We start from the raw sequence: 15,801 nt of genomic DNA, 5'->3' as shown, positions 1-15,801 counted from the left end.
TGTGTGTGAAGTTACTAAATGAACTCAGTTTTCTATACTTAACAAATTGGTAAGACGAAAGTTTTTAATAAACCGAATGTAAATATTTTTTAAATATTTTTCAAATATTTTTAATTCAAAAATTACTAAAATATGTATTTTTTTTATTTTACATTTAATCACTAATTTGTATAATTCAAAATTTTAATTAAAAATTAAATTTATAACTATTTAATTTTTTTTTCTTACAAAATTCTTTTTTATTTAAGTATTATTTGACAGAATTAGATACATAATATTTAAGGAACAAACTTTTTTGATATAATTATTTACCAAAGTAATTATTATACAAAAAAAGAAAACACTACAATAAATGCATTACACACTAAACATGTAAGTTTAGTAAAAGGAAATAAAAATGTTATATTGCCATTCTGCAAGCGGTCCACGGTACGTATGAGTAATGTAAAAACCATTGTATACAAAACGATTAAATAGAATTATAGTAAACATAAAATATTTTAGCTTTATTTTGATGAGGACATTTTTATAATACTTTTAAAGTTTTATTTTTGAGTGCATTAAGTTGAAAATCATTTTCTTATAAAATGATATCATCACTAACAAAATCATACTACTACACTTTAAGTATATTTTTGAACAATTTTTAGAACAGCGACTTTATGTTATATACCAAACATGGAATTAATATATTTACATTTTAATGGAAGAATGAGTAAGTACATGACTTTTCCCTCTTCGGACAAAAAGGATCCCCTTGTTCAAAGTTTCGCACAGCATCTAATGATTCAGAGAGACTCGATCCTCCACTGTTGGAGTTACAGTTACTCAATGACATTTTGCAGAGTGAGATAGAGTTAAAAATTTCTTAAATATACCAATATTTTCAAAAAGGATCAAATGTTGACCTCTTTATAATTTAAGGGAGTTCTCATTAAATGAATCTGAAGTTTTTTAATTAGTTTTCTACTTATTCAAAAAAAATTGCTTATATTAGTACATATTTACAATTATATAGCATAAAAAGATATAATCAAATACGAAGCTGTCTGTATACAGGAGTAAATAAAATTGTTTCATGAAAGTCACGTACAAAATTTTCATTCCCTTAATACGTTTGACTTACACATCAAATCAAAATTTATGAGGTTAAGAAAAGTCATTCTACATGAGAACTGGATGCACCAAGTGCTGGAAGCGTTTTTTGTGTAATGTAGCAAATAAATCCCTGAGCACAAATTTAAATATACTGGAAATGTTTTCTTTTTCATGGTTTAAGTTTAGATATTGATGTTGAGAAAAGGTTTAAAAACTTGATTTCCGAAGTTTACACAAGTGTTAGCTTAGCAAATTACTGAGATTTTCATGTTTTATAAAACATTTCAAATAAAGTGAATTTAAAAAAAGCATTTTTAATATATATTATATATATTAAAAACATATAGTAATTTATTAATTAAATTAATAGTTAACTAACAACTATGATGGCTATGCACGATATAATAATGAAATTATTAACACCGCACCAGAAACCCTTCTTTAGCGACTTTTAGCGTAAAAATGAAGTAAGCTTTTAATCTTATATACCATAATATTACACTTCGTTCAATAATGTGTGTGACTGACACATAGATGGCGGCACTAATACTAAATAAATATTTTTTTTCAAAAGTGGCAACCTTTTTAGGCTTACTGTCAAAATCATATGTTAATCCGACCATTTGTTTACAAGTTACAGTGCTTTTGAGTGACGCTACTTTTGAGTTTTCACAAAAAAATGAATTCAAAGCAATTCTGTGTGCTGAGTTATCATTATTTTTTAATGAAAAAAAAATACTGTTCAATGCCAGGAATGGCTTGAAAAACATTATTCGGACTCTGCTCCATCAAAAAGAAGCATTTGTTATTGGTATGCCCAATTCAAACGTGGTCGTACAGATACCGATGATGACATTCCATCTACTGGACGGCCAAATGACGCTGTTATTCCGGAAAACGTTAAAAAAACACTGAAAATCATTATGTCCGACCGTAAAGTGAAAGTGAGGGAGATTGCTGACATTCTACAGATATCAGCAGGCAGTGTACACACCATAATACACGAACATTTGGATATGAAAAAGGTGTTTTCCAAATGGGTGCCGTTTCAATTATCGCTTCTCAGATCATGTGTAAAAATTTATCCATCCATAAAGTATTCAACTTTTCAATCTTCTAATATTATTCTTTTTGTCCAGTATAACTAGAGTCCAAAGTTCCTGATCATCTTTCTATTTAATAGAAGAAAGTCATATCTACACTAGAGATTATTTTCAAGTTTGGTTTAATTTTGGTTACTCGCATGTAGGGATGTTGCTTCTTTAAACGGCTGTAATATCTGCAAATCAAATGGCTACGATTTTTTGCTAGTTCAAAAAATAATTTTAAATCCACATAGTTAACTACTGACAAGGTAAATGTATTTACTGATTGAAGATTATTGAATTCACAAATGGCTTTCTCTTTATATTTCTTTGAGATGATAACAGTATTCACTGTTTTAATACAATTTTTTTATATAGTTACATATGTTAATATAATAACGAAATAATAATTATTACCTAGTTTTAAATTTTACTAAAAACATGAATTAAGATTGCTTTGTCATATATTAATTTAAACACAATCACACTGTAAGCCTTTAACTTGCATCTGTCACACTTGATATTGTGTTTATTGAGTATAAAATAATTAAGTTATTCTCAATATTTTTTCATAGGAAAACCAATACCTTCTTTAGACATTAAGCATAATAGACACATCCGTTCTCTGATTAACAATATCAGTATCAATGCTTTTATGGTAGTTTCTGGAAAAGCATTAATCGTAATTTATGCGTACATGGAAGCATGTACTCAATTTTGTCGAAAATTTTCACCGACGGCATATGTACAAGAACTTTAATGCAAATGAATTGTTAAAAGTGCAAAACGTAGTAGTGGCTACTGATAATAGTAGTCATTTATAATACCTTATACTGTAACCGCCATCCCATGCGCGGGATTAAATGAGCATTACTGTGAAATTTGTGGTTGTCAATGTTCATGATAAAGTTCACTGAAAAACCCCTCAGGTGTATAGAGCTTTCACAGTTACTGTGAACAACTTGAAAAGATGAAAATTAAAAACATGAATGGACAATTGCTTGTAGTACCTTTTGTCCTTTTATAATTACGAACCATTTCATTTTTTTGTTTATTATGTCAATGTGCTATTGCATATCATGTGAATGGCGTTTGTTCTTGATATATCAATTGTCAAGTTATGAATTTAGAGATACTTTTTTTGGTGCTACTATTGAATTTTTATACAAGGGAAAAGTAGAAATATAAATATACTTTAAGGCACAAGAATATAATATTTGTTATTTTTCTATGCTTTGTTTGCAAGTTCAATAATTTTGCCACCAAATAAATAAGACATCAAATTCTAAGTAATACACAAACATGCAAAAATTATTAAGTTTTTATAACTTCAATATAGCGTATTTTGATCTATCGTATTTTGAAACCTAACCACTTTTTTAATTTAGTGCAATGAGAAATATTTATTTCTAGAAAACTATTGCAAAATATTAAATATTTAAGCATTTTCAGATATCTTGAAGCAAAAAATGAAATGCATGCAGACCTGTATGTAACTTATAAGGAGTATCAATATTATGCTATGTAAATTTTTTTATTGGAATATCCGCTGTTTTTATTCAATTTGCACTGCTGTTTCTACACCATAAAAATGACTTTTATGTGACCAAAATATTATTCGATTCAGTCAACTTTATTGACATAAATTTTGAATATACTGTGGCTGTTTAACTCATCTATGATAGCATATATGTTATATGCTGCGCTACAGGAATGCTTCATCAATAATTTTGAACACAGACGAGAGAAAAATCAACAGATTTTATTTCAAATCGAATTTTTATGATTTTTGTAGGTTTTTGCATGTTGATTCGATGTTGATGTGATGTGAACGTATTTTTTTTGCACGCGTTCGATTCAAATTTTATTGACTCGAATTTTACATAAACAGAAGTTGGTAATAAAAGTCTATTTGTCCTTTGCAACATATGTGCCAGCACATTTGGTGCACATAAAAAATTTTTTAATTTTTTGTGAATATTGCAATCACTGCAATACTGATAGTTTATTAATCGGTAAATATTTGTTCACACCTAAAAGAGACCACTGTAACCATACTCAGATAAATTTATGTTAACTCTTACAAATATTTTTTTCATAACTTACTTAATAACTCTTATACATTTTCAACTTTCAAATTGGTGTGCACTTTTGATTTATAAGCCATTCATTTTAGAATATATTTTTATATATACTTTCCATTTATGAGAATTTACTTTAATAAATTTATAGAAAATATTTTATGTACCATCATATTTGATATATCACTTTACAATATTTGTTAATGTCTGTGCAAAGTTCTCTTGAAAAAAGAAGTGCCATTAAATATGCATCTAGAAGTACCTACCTTCATACAAAACGTATGAGTATCTTTGAGTAGACATTGAGGAGCAATAGTAAAACTGTGCAACATCTTGTTCTCTTAAGTTTCAGTGTTTATATTTTACTGATTTTGTTCACTTTCAGCAAACTAAGTTATATTTACCGAATTCAACATATCAGATATGAAAGCAAATCCACGTAAGTGAATGAATTCAAGCATTTGAATGTTAATATTGTTTGCATGTACGAGTACACTTTGAGACATTGAATTCACTATTCAATGATTCCATACAAATAATTTTCAAATTTTTTTTATCTCCAGTTAAATAATGAAATACTACTATATCCGGAATATACAAGTATGTAAATAGTAAAACACATACCAACAAAGCATTTCCAAAGAACACTACATCCTTGAGCATGAATGTTTCAATAGCAGCTTATTTTTTTAGTACTTGTAAAGACTTTATCATACGCTTCGTTGACATGTTTGATATCTATGAGATATTTCACTAAAATCTATGGCATCACAATTTAATTTAGTATTCCAACCCATTCCATATAGCTGTTCTATGCTATTAATATCCGATTACATTTTTACATTAATGATTGCACTCCAAGTTGGCTTAAATATTTTTTAATAATTCAGATAGTGCAGATAGAAAAAAAGCATTTTTAATAAAAGAAAAATATTTTACATGTAAAATTGTATGAATATTATCTTTAATCTTTAATTAATCTTCCTAAAAGTGTATTACATGTTTTGCATAGAAGAAAAATCAAAAATAGATTTGCAATGGAGTACTGCTACCATAATCCAACATAGTGCTAGTAAATAGCAACCCTTGGCCTTACAGGTAGAGGTAAAAATATTACAGGACAAAGACAGGAAATTCTATCTGAGTGTACTACACCTGATTCAGATCAACTCAAGATTGCCTATATACTTGCATAGAGACTATACTCTTTGTCCAGTGCATTTGGATGGTGACAAGGTTAGATAACCTGGTTGTAGCATCAACTTCGTTTTACTTGTGCTTGACACCTAAATTTGTACTTTTTGCTTCGTATTTAGTCACTGCAAATTTATGTTAATTAAACTTAATTGTAGCCATAAAAAGATGTCCACAGTATTTTATGATCGAATTGTTTTTTTCAAGATGATCCGTAGTTTTGTTGAAACAACTTTCAGTATTACTAACCTTCCTGATATTTGCTTACCATTAGTTGCTTTTCACTACGGGAATAGTAATTTAATTATTATTTGACTGTCTAGTTAGAACACTTAATGAATTTAAGACATTTGTTAAGATTGACTCTGAGACAGAATTCAATGATGTGAATTCAAGCTTGAAAATCATGGGGCTCAGTCTTACCAATTATATAAGATTGGACCCAATAACTATTCTACCTTTCATTTTGGAATCATACCGGTTGACTTCATAAAATGCAGAATTCAATCATGTGAACCCAAGCTTAAAAGGCACTGGAATAATATTTTTCTAAGTCATACCAAATTTCATACCCATATGATTGTCGTTTCGCAGATTTTAAGTCAGAGCAATTGTTTACACATAATGTATTTAATAAACGCATATTAAATAGTGTCTCACTATGAACTTTAATGCGATTGATACGGGAATTTATATAGTGAGTCTAATTTCACAATAAGCATCATTTTAGTAACCCGCAGTCGTGGCTACAATCTAGTATTACACTTATTTATATTGGAGAGTCGTACAATCAAAGTCTTTATAGGATTGATGTATCGACAATTTTTTTTGAGAATTTCAAACTATGTACAAGACATGCTGTACTTCCGAGTCAACAAAAGAAATCTATTTTTAAATATTCTTAACAATAAAATAATAATTCTGGTTATATTATATATTGACTATAATTAAAATCAATTAAACACAATTCATAAAAGTAATTGTTTATTAATAATTGTTTGATTGCAGTGCCAAATATCAAAGTGGTTTCAAGTATTAAATCATTACATTGTGCAATTAGCACGTTTACTTTTGTTTATTTTTAATGAAATTATTAAAAATTTATTTATATAAATTTAACTACTATAATATATTTTATTAAAAATTTAAACCCACTCAGAAGGCATTGGATATTCGAGTTTATACGTCAACTGCATATATACAAATGTAAATATATATTTACAGAAAATTATGTAATGAACTTTTTAATATTTTTTATTTAATATTGATATATAATACATTCAATATAATGAATTTTAGCGAAAATATTCATAAGTTTATACTAAGCGAATATAATTATCTATTTGCATAATGTATTACAGTATGATATTATGGTAATTAAGTGTGGTAACTAAAATAAGCATATCCTTATGAAAACATTATAAGCTTATTAAACTTCTGTGATTTTTATGATGAAAAACAAAACAATTATGTTCTTGCTGAACAGCGAAATGTTTGCATATAAAGTCACAAATATATCCAAGGATATTTTATGATATTTTTGCAAATTGTGCTTATCTTGATATTTTACTTCGACATGTTGTAAATGTCCAACGAAATACTTTGAACCGTAATAAATTATTAACACAACAAAAGTAATCATCTCGTGTAGGCACAAACAAAACAATAACAATTACCAATATATATCGTAGTGCCTCATACAATGCCAGAAATGATGAGACTGTATCAAATCCAAGAAAGAAACTTCCTTGGAGAACATTCAGCAACAAAAGGAAAATATTAACACGAGCCTGCAATTACTTCCGCAGGACTTTATTTTATTTCAGTTGATTGGCTGTGTTTTATTAAAACAATTCCATGAGACGTGTAAGTGCAGATTAAATGAAGAGGATTATTGTTGATGAAATTATACTAAGGATTATAGGGATTACATGACTATATATGTTGTGCAATTATATATCGATTAAAAGCTTATATGGAATGATAATATTATAATTGAAGTCAAACATTACCAAATTGAAAGCTTAATATATTAACATTTTAATCAAAATATTAGAAAATTTAATTAAGGACATTATACACAAATTTTAAGTGTATTAAATTACTTAAATAAACTAATTATGGGGCAGCGGTAAGAAAAACAATTAGTTTGTTTTAAAATAATTTAATAACTAAAGTATAGTAAAGTATAGTAGATAAAAATACATTTACTATTTTCATAATATGAAAAAAACAAATAAAGTTTTAAAAATATATGTTTAGGAAGTCGATTGCAATAAGTAAATATTATATGGTATTCTGCTCAAAAAGTATTCGGATTTTGTAAATAAAGCACACAAATTTAAATTTTATTCCAAATTCATTTTATCTCCTTCGAAATATGCTCCTTCTAAAGCGATACACGTATGCTAACTCTTAACCCAATCTTCCATACACTTTTCGTAGGCCCGTGAAGGTATGGCTTTTAGTTCCTTCAGTTAATTCTCTTTTACCGATTCAATCGACTCAAAACGCTTACCACGAAGGGATAATTTAAGTTTCGGGAACAGGAAAAAAAGCACGGTGGTAGATCTAGCGATTATGGTACCTTAGCGATGACAGTGGTGCCGTTTTTGGTCATAAATCGCGTACAACAAGAATTTTTCATAGTAAAAATCGCTAAATGCACTTGAGGTAGTCTCACACCAACAGCTGCTGTAAACAAACTAATTGACAGATGGTGCCCAAATTTTTACCGACCTATGGTAAGAAAGGGTGTACCAACATAACCAACATATTTTTGAAAAAGATGTATTACTTAACATAAGGAAATGTTAACAAACAACAAAATCCGGATACTTTTTGAGCAGAAGGTATATTATTATAGTATATATGTACTATAGTATATCATATAGTTTATATTAAAATTTAAGTTTATTCGGACAAAGTCAATAGGTTTTTATAGTAAGAGAAATTTCGCAAGAGCATCGAACATGTCGAAAAAAACAAACATGATATATTAGTGAAATAATAGCTTAAATGGTATTTCAAGATTTATTTCAATTAAAAAAGAATTACTGTGTTCAAAACTCTTTACGATGCTAATTATTTTGAAAAAATCCACCCATCCCACTGACTAATTTGTTTATTCCTCATAAGCTTCGTGATTATTCAATGACAGATCTAAGATCAGCGTACCGCACCGTGCGGATAGTGATTACTCTGAGATTAGACACTGCTAAGTGGGGCAGCCTGTCGGTTTCGCATATAACTTCAGGGCTCTGCAATTATGTATTTTTTGACCGGATCTATTCTAAGCTCTCTCAGCATGTCATTCGTGCGGATGTACCATAGCCCTTGAAGGGTCTTCGGAGAGTTTGATTCTGAGCAACTTGTAGCTTCTGGATAGTAGCTACAGCTTTGCAATACGCGACACACTCATAAAGTAGTGCTGGTCTGGTTATCTGGGTGTAGATCAGTTTTCTGTTCTTCGCGCTAAGGTTGTTGTGTTTGAAAAGTGGTTGTAAGCATCGCAGTGTTTTAGCGCAACTACTTCTTTTGACTAGTATGTGCTTGTGCCAAATGAACCGCTTATAAAACGTGATTCCTAGGTATTTAATACACCTCCCAATTAATCGCTATGTCTCCCGACTCCCACTTTAGGTGGACGTTGCCTGTATTTACGAATAATAAACAGGGCTTTAATTTTCTCATTGCTGATTTTTATTTTCTATATCTGGAAGAACTCTAAGATGAAATTAATATGTTCCTGCAGCGTGTTGATTACATTTTTGGCAAATTTATCGGAATATAACACGCACGTGTCATCTGCGTATAATGATAGCACCGAGGGACGGCATTGGGATGTTAGACATGCAGATGTTGTACAACAAAGAGGAGAGCGGAGCACCTTGAGGAGCACCGGCTTCTATTCTTCGCACTGACGAGATGATACTTTTAATTCTTACATAAAATAATCTTTCGCGCAGGAAGCTGTCAAGGATTTTAGTTAGTCCGACTGGAATACCAAAATGAGAGATTTTGGTATTCCAGTCGGGCTATCAGGCCGTCGTGCTAGACCTTGTCAAATGCCTTGGCGATGTCAAAAGTCATCAAACCCCTTGATTCTCTTCTGCTCTGGGCTGACTGTATCATCTGAGTCGTTCGCACCAGTTACAATTCTGTGGAGAAGTCTTCCCTAAAACTAAATTCTCGTCAGGGAGAATAGTTAGCGAATCTATACCTTATTTGATTCAATCCAAACTCGATTTTAACACTAAACCTGTGTACTGGCAATCGCAGGGCTTGAACTAATAAGTTGAATGAAAGAGTTACTTTTCACCTAATTAAGACTGCGGGTGTCACGGCATTCAGCCCTACCTTTAGCACTGCAGATCTATTTAGGCAAAAAAATCTGTAATTTTTATCTCTCTAGCAGCTATAGTTAAAAAATTAAAAACGGATTAATAAAATCAAATGCTTTGAAAGACTCATAATAAAAATCAAAAGATCTGAAACGTTATTTATGTTAGAAATATCTATTAATTAAGAATAAAATTTATTTTTGTGATTCAATTCTGTTTGAACCTTTTTATTTATATTTTTCATTTGGCATTCAAAGCAAATATGCGTAAACACTCTTTTTAACAATTTCCGATGAAAACACAGGTAATTGCCAGTAAATTGTCCACAACTTACACCGTCGATCCGGAGATGTTGGCAGTGAAAGGTTAAAAAACAGTTTAAGTGAATATCCAATAAGGAAGAATGTTAATACCACAATTACAGCATAACAAAAATGTTAACAGCAGGATTTTATTTTCGTTAAAATTTACCGAAAGTATTTTCCTTGGCATCTTACCAAAAATACTGCTCAAAATTTAAATTTCCTCACTGCTTGAATGAAAAAGCATTTGGTCTCATGCTGTGAAAGTTCATTGGACGATTTTCATTTCTTGCAGTGACTGTTAGATTTTACTTCAAATATTTCTTGATTTTCTTAATATTTCCTTTTTGTACAAGTCCAAAATAAGAAAATATATATTTTCAATACATTTTGTATTGAGCCAAAAATTAAGTAAAAATAAGAAGGAAGTTAACTCTAATTTTATTAAGACAGATGCAACTTTCAGTAATAAAGGATAACACATTTCCTGGCCTGGATTTAGAAGACAAGTTTCAATGACATATGCAGTAAAAATCTGTCATTTAGGTTATCACATGTTTAGTTCGTTGGCAATCGCTTAATAGCCTCTAAAGGTGATTCTATTGTAGGAACATTTTGCATCGAATTGAGGATTGTTTTGTGCTGGTGTCAGTGGGAGTGAAAACAAACATATTTTTCACTTGTGGTATCTGAGACAGTGAAGCACTATAAGTAACTATCGCAGGACTAAACATTCACAAAACGTAAATATTTGATATATCCTTTGGTCTTTTACTACAACTACACAATCTCGTGGTAACCAATATTTTTTACGGTGTAAAACTGCAAATGCCACTTGCAGTGCCACAAGCTAAATTGTTGACTTTGTTACTTCAAAAATTAAGCCTAAACTGTAATTCAATGTTTTCCACCACTGGTTTGCTTTTTGGGAGTTTATGCAAACAATCATTTTATGTGGACAATCATCAAGCTCTGGTCGCTTTGAAATGTTAAGACAAACGTTTTTCGAATTATGGCCGACCTATAGTCAATAGAATATTAACTCAAAAGAATCTACTGTAACTCCATATTATTAAATTTATATAATTTATCTGACGTTTGTCGTCGCGGATTCTACGTTGCTCGAACGCTGACTTCTAGTCTGCACATATATAAACGCTAATACTGTGGTAATACAACAGGTTAACACTTGAGCTTAAGTGGGTTTTGGGCACAATTGAACTTAAGGTTTTTGTAATAATTGTCGAAATTTTTTAAACAGTCTGACAAACCCATTTGTTGCGACAAAGTTTACTTCAGTTGACTAGACTGTATATAATTTTTATACTATTTCAGAGAGTACTTATTTTTAGTAAGTTGAGAACCTTAACTTTGGCATATGTTATGAATATGTATTTTCTTTCCTTTCCTACAATGCTTATCAATATTGAAGCTGCTGATTTAGATAACTTAACTAAATGGTATGTTTGTATCTACTCTTTTCCCATAGAGGATTAAATGAACCAAAAGAAACTTTTTGGATATATTTCTAAAATAAAAGTTTTGCTCAAATTTGTTTTTTTTTTATGGTTAAAAATAACTACAATTTCGAAAGTTTTATTATAATTTGACTTTTCTTTGAATATCACGCAAGCATTCTTAATATCAATTTCCTTGTGAATGTTTCACATCTGATTAAATTTTATTGATTTCATTGACCTACTCAGCATTGCGAAGTGAACTTTCTGCTGCCATAGAGAAAATATCTTATTTGGCACTGCAGGAACAGACGCCATATCAATATTTTTTATTGTAGATTCTTTAGATGAGATTTTGTTTTAGGAAGTTAGGAAATAATTTTGTTTTGTTGTTGGACTTGTGAACTTTAATATACTTTTTTTAAATAATTTTATATTTTTCCAAATTATTTATAATTTATTATTTCCATTTGTAATAGTAAATAATAATTTCCTTATTTAACCTCATGCATATGTGTTTACTGAAAATATGACTGGCTTTTTTAGATAATTCTGAAATACTGCAATCACTTCTTGAAGCTTTTAAGTTAATTATATCCCTGTAAGTTTTATTATAGGGAAAGAATGATTTAATTATTCTAAAGAATAACAACGCATATATTTTGTACTAAAAATATAATGAAATTAATTATATATTTCATAGTTTCTCTCTATTCAAATTGAATATATAAAATGTCATGCAGTAATTTAAGGTGGCGCCATCGAGTTATTGTCCAAGTCAAAGGATTTGACTAATTACTCAGTGAAGTGCGCACATAAGTGTCAATGTTAACCCAACGAAATTGTTTAATTGCCATGAAACGAATAAATTTTCTAATTGAATTAACACCAACAAACCAATAGCAACACCATACATAAAATTTTATATCCTTGGTTTTATGTATTTTTCGGTTTTTTAGATTGTCTTAGAATCAAGTACTCATTAACGCTAATTATCCATTTATTGAGGATAATTAATCAAACTCTAAATGATTTAATTAATGAAATATGTCATTGTTACACTTAGAATTTTATATAATTTCCCATGAATCAGGTTTAAAAAGTATATTAAAAAATTAACTGCATAATAAAGTAAGACTTTTATTTTAAAAATATTTAATTGCATTGCAAATATGTTGATACTAAACCGAAAATAATAATATTTTTATTTCATAGCAATTGCCTTGTTAATAGGTGAAGTTGATATTATTACTGATAATAGACTACAGTTCTTAAATCACAGTTCTTAAAGGCAATAAATGAAGGCACACATTATCTATTTTGAACTGATAGATCCCCAAGGATACCAGATAAAAATAAAAGGCAGATAATGAAGGTGATCAATAAATGAAGTGTGTGCGTTATTCATCAATTTTAAAAACTAGTTAATATCTGGAATGGAACTTCTGGAACTTCAATAGCGGACGAAAGGTATTTAAATCTATAAATCAATAGCGTTGTTTTTAATTTCATTATTATTTATTATTATATTTTATTATTATTTTATTTTATGATTTTAAAAGTAAATAAATCTCACAACAGAAACAATAACATAAAAACATATTACAGGATTATTCATTTTGTAGTAGCAGAAGTAAATGTAATTAAATGTCACATATGAATAAGTTATAATTATATTTATATATCTTGCCATTTATTAATAAATACAACACCAACATGTGATCTACAGAAAATCTTATAGTACTGCATCCTTTTGAAGTAATTTGCGTCAGTAGTCTTGTAAAAACGTCTAGTGGTGAATAATCGCATAATCTTGGTAACATACTTACATCTGAAAAACGTCAGGATAAATTTCTTGTGTAACAAAGTCAAGGCAAGATGTATTGTGTAATGGAAGGCATTGTATTAAAATCATTGTTTTAAAACCACATACTGCCACATCCATATTTTCTATTACATTAGTTATCACGTGGCTGTTTGGATATAACGCTCCACAAATAGTACTTTGAGCAAATACTTTTTACAATTACACAATAAAGTAGTAAATGTAAGAAGTACATGTGCTCGTATTATATTTTTTATATTTTTTTTCATTATTTAAAAAAGACACTTTTAAATACTATACATTCACTTTTGTCCCACTGTCAAGGTATAAGGATAAAAAATTATGTTTACTAAATTTTTCTTATTAAAAATTTTACAACATTTTTATAGGCAATACTCGCACAAAACTTATTTCAGGAAGTGCGTGCAATACACATAACAACAACATGATTAGTAAAATTTTACTACTAAAGTGTAAACACAGGTATTTTTCCTCCAGCATACAAATAACTTATAAATACGCAAGGAAAAGGGAAAAATCCTTAAAATATCTTTGACAGAATGGCAATAAAAAAGGTGAAAATATCGTAAAATGTTAGCTTAAATTGCCGCTGAAATAACTTCTGACACCTGTTCGATTACACTTAAAATACTTCTAAAATTAAGTAAGTAAGATTATTGGTTGATGGAGTATCTTTTCAAGCTACACATTGAATCGTAAAATTACCACTTCAATGGCAGAAAGCAATATTTTTAGATGGACTCCTTTTTTTATTACTTACAGCACTATTTTGCAGAAGAACTATAATGAATATTAGTATATTAAGAAATGGGTCTTTAAAAGAGGTTTTTCGAACAATAGTGAACTACAATAACTAAAATTTATTTTATATTATTTTAATTAATTGAATTTTTGGCTGACCATAGAGATGTTTTTGTATTGCCAAATACCCATCTGTGGTCTTGGAAATAATTCTTGTATTTAATTATTGTATTTTTAACAATATTTATCCTAATAATACATCTTTGTGAATTGGAGTTAGGATTGCATTAGAATTGGAGTTTCTTTATACCTTTGTGATAGTTATTTTCTTATTATTGTAATATCAATATTATATATCAATCTTATTGTGATAGTTCAGCGTGTGATTAATTATTTATCACACGTATACGAGTACATTCTAAATAAAATTTTATCCAGCACATTTACAGCACAGCAGCAATCTCTTCGAAGAAGATGCATTTATAACTTTTTAGAATTCAGTACGCTAGATTCCCACTTTTGTTTATAGACTCTTCAAAGTTATATTTAATATTCCAGCATTTTGTGCATTATAAAAAATTTAACTATTATTTTGGTATACACACTATATTATTATTAATTATCAGAGATCCGAACCGAAATTTTTTCTGTTCTGATTCAAAAAAAAAATATATATCGGTTCGGTTCCGGTTTTCGCTTCTGCAAAATTATCTGTTTTTTTTCATTTTAGATTCGGTTTCGGTTATAAAACTTACCGAACGTTTATACGTTGATTATAAATTATACATCAAAGTATGAAAAAAAATATGAGTTACTTACAATATGGTCAATCAAAAATTCACTTAATTAAAAACAACATTTTGAAGTCCACTTCTGTTTAAAAACCTTTCTATTACTTAAGCACAAATATTTAATATCAAATATGTAAAAAACATTTTCTATTACAAGTGCATCACTTATTCTCGTGCAACTACTGTTGATGACTACTCTGATGTACTTTCTCCGAAACTGAACAGTGCAGTTTTCAACTTTTAAAGAAGTGAATGCGTTGCATTTCCTGCTTCTTCTTTTTTCTTTAAAAATATTTATTTATATGACTGTTGAAGATTTTCAAACTACTTATGCGAATCCTTCCATATTTACACATTTAAAAGCTTTTTAATACAAATCCAAGTAATTGAATTTAACTTATTTTTTCTCTCTTTTTATATTTACATAAACAGCTTTAAGATAGGAACTGTTTTTACAAACTATACTTCAAGTAGAAAGGCAAATTGACTTTGCAACTTTCGTACTAATGGAAAACTTTTGAGTTAAGAAGTTTTAGTTCAATTTAAATTACTCATAACACTTATTTAAGACAATTTGAAACTTTAAAATTACTTTGCATCTAAAAAGCTAGTAAATATTAATTACAGATATCAATTTTAATTTCTGCTTATTAAGCAATCATATCGATTCCAATACTGACTTTTACGCACTGTATCACTATTATCTTTACTAAATAATTAGATTGATAATGAATTCTTATATTAATGAAATTATTAAGTAAGTACTTTAAAATAGTTATTATTTAAAATAATCATTTACGATTAATTAAATACAAGAATTATATTCAAGACCACTGATGATGGGTGTTTGGCAATACTCGAAA

At 28.9% G+C, this 15,801-nt stretch overlaps 1 protein-coding gene across 3 annotated transcripts in view; it reads left to right on the top strand.

The window, feature by feature from the left end:
• LOC119668633 (transmembrane protein 134) overlaps positions 1 to 15,801 on the top strand; it is a 290,194-nt gene that overhangs the window by 225,377 nt on the left and 49,016 nt on the right. The gene's annotated exons all lie outside the window — the stretch shown is intronic.

The sequence above is a fragment of the Teleopsis dalmanni genome, chromosome 1, assembly GCF_002237135.1.
Source record: "Teleopsis dalmanni isolate 2A chromosome 1, ASM223713v2, whole genome shotgun sequence".
Lineage (NCBI taxonomy): Eukaryota > Metazoa > Arthropoda > Insecta > Diptera > Diopsidae > Teleopsis > Teleopsis dalmanni.
This window is presented reverse-complemented; position numbering and strand designations above follow the sequence as displayed.